The sequence below is a fragment of the Miscanthus floridulus genome, unplaced genomic scaffold (assembly GCF_019320115.1).
Source record: "Miscanthus floridulus cultivar M001 unplaced genomic scaffold, ASM1932011v1 fs_344_1, whole genome shotgun sequence".
NCBI classification, from domain to species: Eukaryota; Viridiplantae; Streptophyta; class Magnoliopsida; order Poales; family Poaceae; genus Miscanthus; species Miscanthus floridulus.
In genome coordinates this window covers 26382-36513 of record NW_027096620.1, presented here as the reverse complement: position 1 = coordinate 36513, position 10132 = coordinate 26382, and the positions used below count along the sequence as shown (strand labels likewise).

The 10132-nt window shown below is 41.3% G+C and overlaps 1 long non-coding RNA gene across 1 annotated transcript; it reads right to left on the bottom strand.

Annotated features, from left to right (window-relative positions):
- Positions 1-37: 37 nt before the first annotated feature.
- Positions 38-1552, bottom strand: LOC136531426 (uncharacterized). The gene is made up of 2 exons (XR_010778026.1): positions 963-1552; positions 38-545 (listed from the first exon to the last, which is right to left on the bottom strand). It is a non-coding gene; the product is annotated as an uncharacterized lncRNA (long non-coding RNA).
- Positions 1553-10132: the final 8580 nt, after the last annotated feature.

The window sequence follows — 10132 nt, the reverse complement described above, 5'->3', positions numbered from 1 at the left end:
TAAAACTGCTATTCTAACCAACTGAGTCGAACAGATGGAATGCTAGTGGGAAGATTCTATTCAGTATGTAGAATTACAAAAATAGTCGTGTGGAACATATCAAAATAAAAAAAATAGCCGTGGCATTTAGCTAAAGCACCAGTAGTAATGGTTAGCATGGGATCTACAGAAGTACAGGTGCATCATGTTTGAGCACCTATTTTTCTGTAATTGCAACTCTGGTTCATCAGTCCTCCGTTGTTCTCACCCGGAAACCTGAATTTTTCTTCATTACCTGCAGCAGAGATCTTGCAACAGGGCACCTTACAATAGTATGGCTAGCTTGGCTTTCTAAACCACTGATCATGAACATATCATGAAAAAATATTTCAGTTTAGAGCAATCCATATCCCAAATTAATTTTACCTCCTGTGTTCAGTTTAATTAAGTTTAGAGCTTATTCCCCTCTACGGTAGATCACAAATGCAGAAGGAAACTTGGGTACCTACTCCATTCAATGGTTGCTGGAATCTCTCGCTCTCCCGGCTTAGTTCCTTCTTCACCTCCTTCAAAATTATGCACAAAGAAAATGGAAGTAGCTAGAATTCAGGAGTTCCATAGAGACTATGAATTAAAATTAAAGCAAAACATGATGAAAAATCTGACATCAATGAGCTGCACTTCGACATGATATACTGTTGATACTGAAGGATAAATTCAAAGTTCTCTTAGTAGGCAGTAAGCTCTGTGGTACCACATTGTGATTTAAGTAATTGGATTAAAAATTATAAAATGTTTTTTTTGTGAAAACCACCAAAATGCAGTGGTACATCATTTCTCTGTATTTTTTGTTTGAAAGCTAAATCATCTAGAAAGTGTAAGCAGATTAGGAGCACAAGGCATAATACAGATTTGACTACAACCACACAACACAAATACGAATCAAGAGAGATCCAGATCAGGGGGAATGAACAGGCACGAACCGGGACGCAGAACGCTATTGACCAGCGGCGTTGGCGCGGGAGACGGCGGCGGGGGTCGTCGCCGTTTGGGGAGAAGCAGGCGTCGTCCTCTACTCTTCTGGTGGCAACGATGGTGCGGCTACGCATACGAATTTCTAGTAGAGAAAAAGGCACACCTCCAACCGTCGCGGCACTTTCCTGGACTTCTGCGGCGGTGGATGCGCCCGGCACAGCGCCGCGAGGATCCTCCTCACGGACACGGCCACATCATCTGGATCCGCGGCCTCCAACCCGCCGCAACCCTCGCCGCTTCACCCGTTCCCGTGCAGTGCCGCTGCTGCTACCATCTCCCACCTCCTTCTCCACGGACAATGAGCACGCTGGTGGATAGAAGCATGCCGACCCAACGTCGGTGCTGGCGCTGACGACGGAGGCGACCTCGCGGGTGGCGTCCAGCGACGACAGCAGCGCGGCCCTGGCGACGGCGTGCAGGGGCTAGCGGCGTCGTGGGAGTGGGTGCGCCGTGCGGGATGGCATAGAGGCGGGCGTTGGCGGCGATGTGGGAGGCGTGGGAGATGAGCCGCATCGGAGGCGATAGAGAGAGCGGTCCGTTTTTTTTCTTTTTTTTTTAAGGAAAAAATCTACTTAAACCCACACCTTTTATACTGGGTCTACTTCACCCCAACTATAAAATCATCTGTTTTAGCCCCTGAACTTTCTAAAACCGTCTATTTTACCCTGGGCGGTTTTCAGCGGCGGTTTTGCTACAGCAACAGCGGTCTGCTACAGCAACGTGGGTTTGCTTTTTGATTTTTTTTTATTTATTTTCGGTGAATTTTTGAAAAATCATAGTAAATCATAGAAAAATCATAAAATGAAAAATATAATTTTTTTGGACTCCACATGAGTAGATCTACACAGTGAATATATAATACGGTATGTTTTAGTACAATTTTTTTTATAGCTTTAGATTAATTGGAAAATCCAATTTTGTCTGTAATTAATTAGAATTTATCTATAACTAAGTTATACATAGTCCAATGAGTACGAAATTTTTACTATAGTTCCAGCATACAATAATTAGCGTACCATAAAAATTTCACCACAATTGGACCATAGAAGCTGTAGCCATGAATTATTCCAATTAATTACAGACAAAATTAGATTTTCTAATTAATCTAAGGCTACAGTAAAATATTTGTACTAAAGCATACCATATTATATATTCACTATGTAGATCTACTCATGTGGAGTCCAACAAAATTAGATTTTTTATTTTATGATTTTTCTATGATTTACTGTGATTTTTCAAAGATCCACCGAAAACAAAAAATTCAAACCCACCATCACTGTAGCAAACCCACCGTTACTGTATCAACCTACTGTTACCGTAGCAAAACTGCTGCCAAAACCCGCCCGAGGGGTAAAATAGACGGTTTTGAAAAATTCAGAGGGTAAAACAGACGGTTTCATAGTTGGGGGATGAAGTAGACCATGTATGAAAGGTAGGGTTAAGTAGATTTTTTTCCTTTTTTATATTCGGAGGCCGCGTGGGCGTTCCGTTTTTTTCGAGCGACACGATTAGGGGCAGGAGGCCGATTAGTTTTGCCGAGACGATAACATTCGGTTCCTTTTAGTAGTAGAGATAAATAAAATTGCAGCAGTGGGACCAATACTATTTTTTCTTGTCTTAAGCTAAAAGTACGTCTCAAGCGGAAGCATATACATATTTTTCTTCTGAATTCAATAATTCAATAAAATCATTCATCTGTAAGGGGTGTCTGGCGCGGCTCCTCCCGAGGGGCTCCTTCACAGGAGCCTGAGTTGTTTTGGAGGAGCCATAATTTGTGATTTCTTCAGAATGTCTTCGGCTCCTCTATTTTTTATTGAAAAAACGGTTCTTCTAGAAAAACGTTTGGCAAGGCTACTCTAGAGGAGCCAAAGCCGGAGAGGGGCTCTGTCAAACAGGCCCTAAGCAGTGTGCTAGCGGTGCCTAGAACGAAAAGTGATCCACCTAAGAGAATTGCATCACTCATTTTGAACTGCAGTGGTAGATATTGCTGGCTAGATTCCACGATACAAGTGAAATAGATAAACACTAATGGCCCTGTTCGGCTTACCCCATATTCGGTTTGTTCGGCTTGTTTTTTCAGCCGGAACAATGTTTTTCTCTCATAACAATTCAGGCAGAACATTATTTTTCAGCCAAGTTTCAGATCAGCGAACGAAACCAATAGCAATGATGGCCTGAGAGTGTGGGAATGAAGACCATGCATATTTTTTCATGTGTTTAGTCAACGGGCATCGAAGCTTGTACATTCATCGCTCTCAAATTCTCTAGCTTGGGCACTAGTAATTGCAGTGTACAAAGTGGTGCTCAAACACTCTCTGTCTGTTGGAGCACCACTCTAAGCCAAACACTATGGAGGGCCTTAGCGCCACTCTCCACACACAACACAGGAAAAAGAAGAAGGAATTACTTTTTCATTAGCTCTCTTTAGTTCATGCTAGTTTAGTTGGGAGTTATAGTTGAGTCGAACTAAGCTTGAGCTCCGAAAGTAGTCTTTAGGAGTCTAGCATAGCTATCGTATTCTTTTTTCTTTTGTAAGACATTTGAGTTTATCAATATAGTGGTTATATAGTGGTTGATCTAGGCCACAACTTTAGTTCTCTCCCAAGGCCATGTGGCACATGCTAGCATCGTGTTCAAGCTCCATGGAAAGATCTAGCTCCATGGTGGCGGGGCACTAACCACCTCATCGGCCTCCACACAACCATGATCTTCGCTGGCACCCATGGGTTGAGCCCCCTACTGTCGGTATGTGAGCCCCTTAAGCCCCTATCATTGAGGATCTTCATCATAATTGTAGCATTGTCCTCTCACATAAACTTTCTTGGCTTGATTTTGTTCTTTTTGGGTTGTAGTTATGATCATCCTTGCCAAGTTTGGGGGAGCATACACCTACTCTTCTTCACTTGAGTCATCCCGGGTCGATCTTCTCCTTCCTGGTATTCTTACTAGCACCAAGTTTTAGAGATTGTTTAGTTCCCAAAAAGTTTTCCAAAAAGTGCTACAGTAGCCATCACATCGAATTTTGTCATACGTGCATGGAGCATTAAATGTAGACGAAAAAAAACTAATTGCACAGTTTGGTTGAAAATCGCGAGACGAACGTTTTGAGCCTAATTAGTCCATGATTGAACACTAATTGCCAAATAAAAACGAAAGTGCTACAGTAGACAAATTCCCAAATTTCACGAACTAAACACAACCTTAAGACAAGATTCGTGTTAATGGAGGAGTCTCCAATCTCTCCATAAAGAGACAACTCATGTGCTCTAATCTTACTCACCACTTCATACAGTATCCTGATATCCATACGGTCGAGATTCTTCTCAGGAAGAATCCGGAAGTATAAGGATGCACTGTTGATGTTCTTTGTTTTTTTTTCAAATAATAGAACTATACGTTTTTAAAGGAGTTTGTATGTTTACGTCTTTTTTTTAGTTTGCACTGCTCCTATATATTTGTCTGTCTCGGATCCCATGGACAAAGGGCTTATTCGCTTGAACTTATTGGCCGGCTTATTAGCTAGAATCTATAGTATTTTTCTCTCACAATAAAACAGCTTCAACCGGTTTATCAGCCAGCTTTAATACCAGCCGAACAAGCCCAAATTGTTTTACAGCAAGAGGTCAGGTGGACTAGACCGTAGCGTCACCCAGAGAAACAAAATTGGCCAGCACGGCTGCCCGTGCGATGTGCTCACTGCCTAAGCAACCAGCAGAACCTTCAGCTTGTTGCCGGACAAAATGTGACAAACTTGTTAGCACCAAACCCAAGCAAGAACGGAGACACGCATAGTATGCTGTATTGCTCAAGCTCATGCGGACATGCCGGAGCAGCAGAGGTACTTCAGCGCGGAGCCAAGCGCCACCGACAGACACCACCACAGGACAAAACTTCAACGCGGCCGTCAGCTGCAGCCTGTGCGTGGCGTGGCGCTGGGTCACTGGCAGGCTAGCATGGCAGCATGGGTGGGTCAGCAAGGCCTGTTATATTCTTTAGATCGTTTAGGTGTAGATTCAGTGGCTGAGTTCTTTTCTATTTGGGATAATTAGTGACTTAGAGATTTAGAGGGAGTAGGAGACAGAGAGAGAAAGGAAAATGTAGGAACATCTGACCGTCGGAGAGATTGAAGGAGCTCCCTGTCTTTGGCTAGTTCGCCGGTGATGATCTGCGCTAGGGCAGCGACGGGCGATGAAGTAGCGGTGGAGACCGACGGTGGTGGTAAAGATAGTGGCGCTTCCCGCCGCTGGCAGTGCCACCCTCTGGATCGGATTAGGGTTAGGACCGTGGGGCTGTGGCGGCGGTGAACCTCATACCCAGAGCCGTTTGCCCCACCTCCTCTTTATAGGCACTGTGCGACGGGGGTCCACTAGCCACTAGATGGCTGGACGTCCCCGATCAGGACGCGGTCAAGGGGTCCGTCTCGACCGTTGGGTCAAGACGGATAAGATCAATTCTAACATTCTCCCCCTTGATCTTAACTCATACTTTAACTTTAAACTTTGACTTTAATCCCTTTCACTTTTATTTGTTCCATCATAGATTAGTGCATAGAGCATGCTTCATCGTCACGGTCAATCTCCGATAGACTTAACAGCTACAATACACATCTCTGTTCTGAAACAGATTCTTTAACTTTGGGCCCTTTGTTGTCCAGAAATCATAGGCTATACCACAAACTCATGTCGACTGTGTGTTCTCCAAACACACTGGGTGGTAAGCCTTTTGTACGCGGATCCGCAAGCACTTACTTGTTACTTATATGTTCAATACTTTTAATATGATTCCGGACTTTCTCCTTCACAACGTACAACTTTAACGTCAATGTGTTTGGCAGCACACTTGACCCGTTGTTATAGGAGCGAACTACTTAAATGGTTATTGCTGTTGTATACCATTATCAATTCCGGGTATAAGTTCTTTTAACCATTTTGCCTGTCCTTAAGCCTCATAACAAGCTATACCATGGGTATGCATCTTTGATGACACCATAACTATTTCTTTGGAGCTTTTTCACAATAAAATTCCAACTGCGAGTGTTAGCTACTATGTGGGTTTCACTAAACATCTCGTCAAAATTTAACTTTTGTACCCACAACTATTTGAGAGTACTTATTCTTTCTTACTCACCATGAGGCCTATAAATCTTTGCACAATTGCAAAACATTCTCAACCCCATTCCAGTGATCTATATCTAGACTGGACTTCTGCCAAAAACATCCCGGATATATAAACTGTGTCAGGGTAAGTTCTTGCTTATAAGCATTCAGTAAGCTTCCAACAGCTGAAGCATATATGACGTCCATTTGATCGATCTCACATTTATTCTTGGAACACTGAAAGTTCCGAAAACTATTACCCTTGACTATAGGAACAGGCGCAGGTTTATTCACATATATATACTTTATTTCTTTAGAATCTTCTCTAAGTATACACTTGAGATAGTTCTAATACCCCTTTTTCTTTTATCTCGGTAAGTTCCAATTCCTAAAACGAATGATGCTTTACCAAGACCATTCTCATTGAAACTTGAGGACAAGAACTGCTTCTTCTCCAACAGTAGATTAACACCACTACTAGCGAGTAAGGTGCTACCCACATGTAGGATTAGGAAAATAAATTTCCCATGTTTAAACTTTACATAAATACAATTGTCCTCTACATTCTCTTTAAAACCTAAACTTTTTTATTGTACTGTCAAACTTCAAGAACCACTGTCTTAAAGCTTGCTTTAATCCATAAATAGATTTTTAGGCAACATCCCTTACGTTCTTTTCTGACAAAACATTTTGAGTTATGCCATGTAAACTTTTTCATACAAATCTCTATTGAGGAATGTGTCTTTACATTTTTCTGATGTAACTGTAAATCGTAATGTGCCACTAACACCATTATGATTCTAAAAGAATTCTTACATGCTCATTATAATCTATTCCTTCTCTTTTAGTAAATCATTTCGCCACAAGTGGCGCTTTATAGCTTTCCATATTCCCTTTTGGGGTCACATTTGTCTTGCAGACCCATTACATCCTACTATTTTGGCTCCATTGAGAATTTCTTCTAAGTCCCAAACATCGTTGGTATTTATCGATTTCATTTCATCTTCCTTTGCTTCTTGCCATTTAGACGAGTGAACGCCTCTCATGGCTTCTTCAAATGAGGTGGAATCACTCTCTATTTGAATTTCTTTCTTAACTTTTACTTCTTAGTCACCAGAAATATCTGATTTTCTTATTCTTTGAGACTTTCTGGAGCCTCATGGCACTTCTTTCATATGGGGCTATTATTACTCTTCATTGCCAAAAAGGCAATTGTTCTATAGCCTCTTGTATCACAAGATCCTTGTTTACTTATTCATCTTCTTTAAGTATGTCATACAACATCAACATGTATTAAGCAATTTGTTGCTCTAAAACATTGTAGTGGATATGTAATCCCACTTCTATTCAAGCTTTAGGTATCTACATACCATGCTCCCCCAGATTACTCCACCTTCTTTAAAGATGGTGTATCTTTAAATTTCTTATTTTGGGTTTAATCTTTCAAAACTTGAATGGTGCTTTAAGCACCGCCTTAATAACTTTGAGACTCGTCCAGTATGAATACTAGCCGACTATGCTATCTTTCTATCAGAACTGTAAAAGGTCCAGGAATTTAGCTATTTCTTTACTTTAGGGGTATCATTATTATGACCGTCTTACTCCCTCAACGATCATATTCATCTTTTATAGATCACTTTTACCTTCAATGCATAGTATGCATTGCATTATCTGAAGTATGAGAAAGTATCTTTCTTAATTAATCTTATATTTCTCCCCCTCGAAATGTGGTATGAACTTTTCTACCACAATTTTCAAAACATTCAGAACTCTTGTGAATGAGGAAACTTTGATTACTTACTTTATCCACATGATTACATCATGCAAACAAAATTCGTATGGGAGTACATTTTCCTCATTACACTTCAAAACTCAATATAGTCTATTATCTGCAAGTCACACTTGCATATCATTCTTATCTTTTGGTTCACATGTAACTTTCTTTTATTCTTAAACTCGTTGAGTACTTAATGACCATGATACAATCAGAGTGTACGGTCAATACTAGGATAGCATAAGAGCTATCACAAACTTCTCTCCATGTGCGGGATATTTCTTTAGAGCACATGAGTCATCACATCCTCCTCCCGCCATGCGGGATAAGTACTATGCCAAACTCTCCCGCCATGCAGGATTGGTTAACATATGTACTATACCAACTTTACCCCGCCATGCGGGTATTTTCTCAAACTTTTCCCGCCATGCAGGTACTATCACAAACTTTTTTCCCATCATGCGAGATAATTCCCTTGAACAGACATAATTGCTAGGATTGGCTCATGTTCAATCATCAAATTTAGAAATAAATCCGAATATTCTTTAACACACATGTGTAATCCAATGTTAGTCAAATTAAATATTTATATGACTTTTACAACTCTCATAAGTGAAACTGAAAATAAATTCTTCTTCAGAGAGTACATAAAAGACATTTCTCAATGAAGACTCTCATTGATCTATCTCTTTTCTTGGATCAATATCCTAGAATTCTTTTCTTTTGAAGCCATTCTTTAAAGAGAACACAGTTCCTTAAGCAATGACATTCTTTCATACATAACTTGTCCTTAGGCATTTCATCATCTGAGTCATAAGTACCCAGCTCATTTCTCTTACTGCCTTCAAGAATGAAAGCATGGAGGTCTTTTGTCTGAAAACATATTCAACAATAATGCTCATTAAACTTTAAAATCTTTATGTTCTATTCTATATCACCGTTGGGCAGAAATAGAATAAAACGTCATTCTTCTACATTAATTCCACATCACCGTTGGGCAGAAATAGAATTAACGTATAGAAATTCAATAATCTTGAAAACATAGAACTGCTCCTCAAAATTAAATTCTCCCATTGGTTCGAATTTAATTAGAAGATAATCAACTTCATTGCAGCGGAAACATAAAAATACATTTCTCTAGTTTAAGAGCATTCCTTGATATTTATCTTTTCTCTGAAAAATTGGTCACTTTAATACAAAATTCATCAGAGATTTAAACTTTATACATAAAACTCATAGAATTATAATATTGTTATCATCAACGTTGGTCAGAAAATAACAATACCATAATTTAACTTTAAACTATCAACCGACTATTCCTCCAATTAAAATTTTCCCGTTGCTTCCAATTTTAATCGGAGGATCAACTTTTCATTATTTATTGAATAACTATAACTGCTCTTCAAATTAAATTCTCCTGTTGGTTTGAATTTAATGAGAAGATAATATTCTTTAACTTTGTAGCGGCAGCATGAAAAGTTCTTAAAAATAATACTAATTCAGAAGCATTTTTACTTTACTCATCTGTTCTCTAAACAAATTATCACGTTGGATCAAATTTGAGTAGAGATAAAACATTTAAACTTAACTTTATTCATTCAAAATAGCTTCTGAAAAAAAAACTGAAAACATCTCCTTGTTCATTTGGCCTGGAGGCCTGCTTGGCCCGAAGGCCTGATCGCTTGTTCGGCCCAGCAGCCGCTCGCGCAGCGCGCACCCGCGCCTAGGCCGCAACCTGGGCCTGGGCCGGGAAAGTGGCATCCTGCCTAGGCCGCTGAGTGGCCCGATCATTCCACGCCGTCGGATCAAATCCGACGGCCGTCCGGCCGTTTCGCCTGATCAAAACCCTGCCGCGGCCGGCCTCCCTCTGAACCCTAGGCTCATTTCTTTCTCCCCTTCTCTCTCGCGCGTCTCTCTCTCTCTCAGTAGCGCGCCGCACACGAGCGACAGCGAGCCGCACCGGAGGAGAAAACGAAGACGGCGCCACCGTGGGCCCTCTTGCCGGCGAGCGCGCTCCCCGTCGGGAGAGCGCGCCGCCGTCAAGCGGCTCTGTGTCGGCGCCCTGTACCCGTACCTGCGCGGATGTATCTTGGCAACGAACACTGGCGCGGTCCGGTCTTTCCCGCACGACGACGGAGATGGTAGCGGTGAGGTAAGCCACCGGCCTTGCTTTTCCCTTTCCTCGTTTCTGCTTGTTTGGATCTTGCTTGCTCTTCTCGGTTTTGACCGATTGGGATGGGGATCAAGT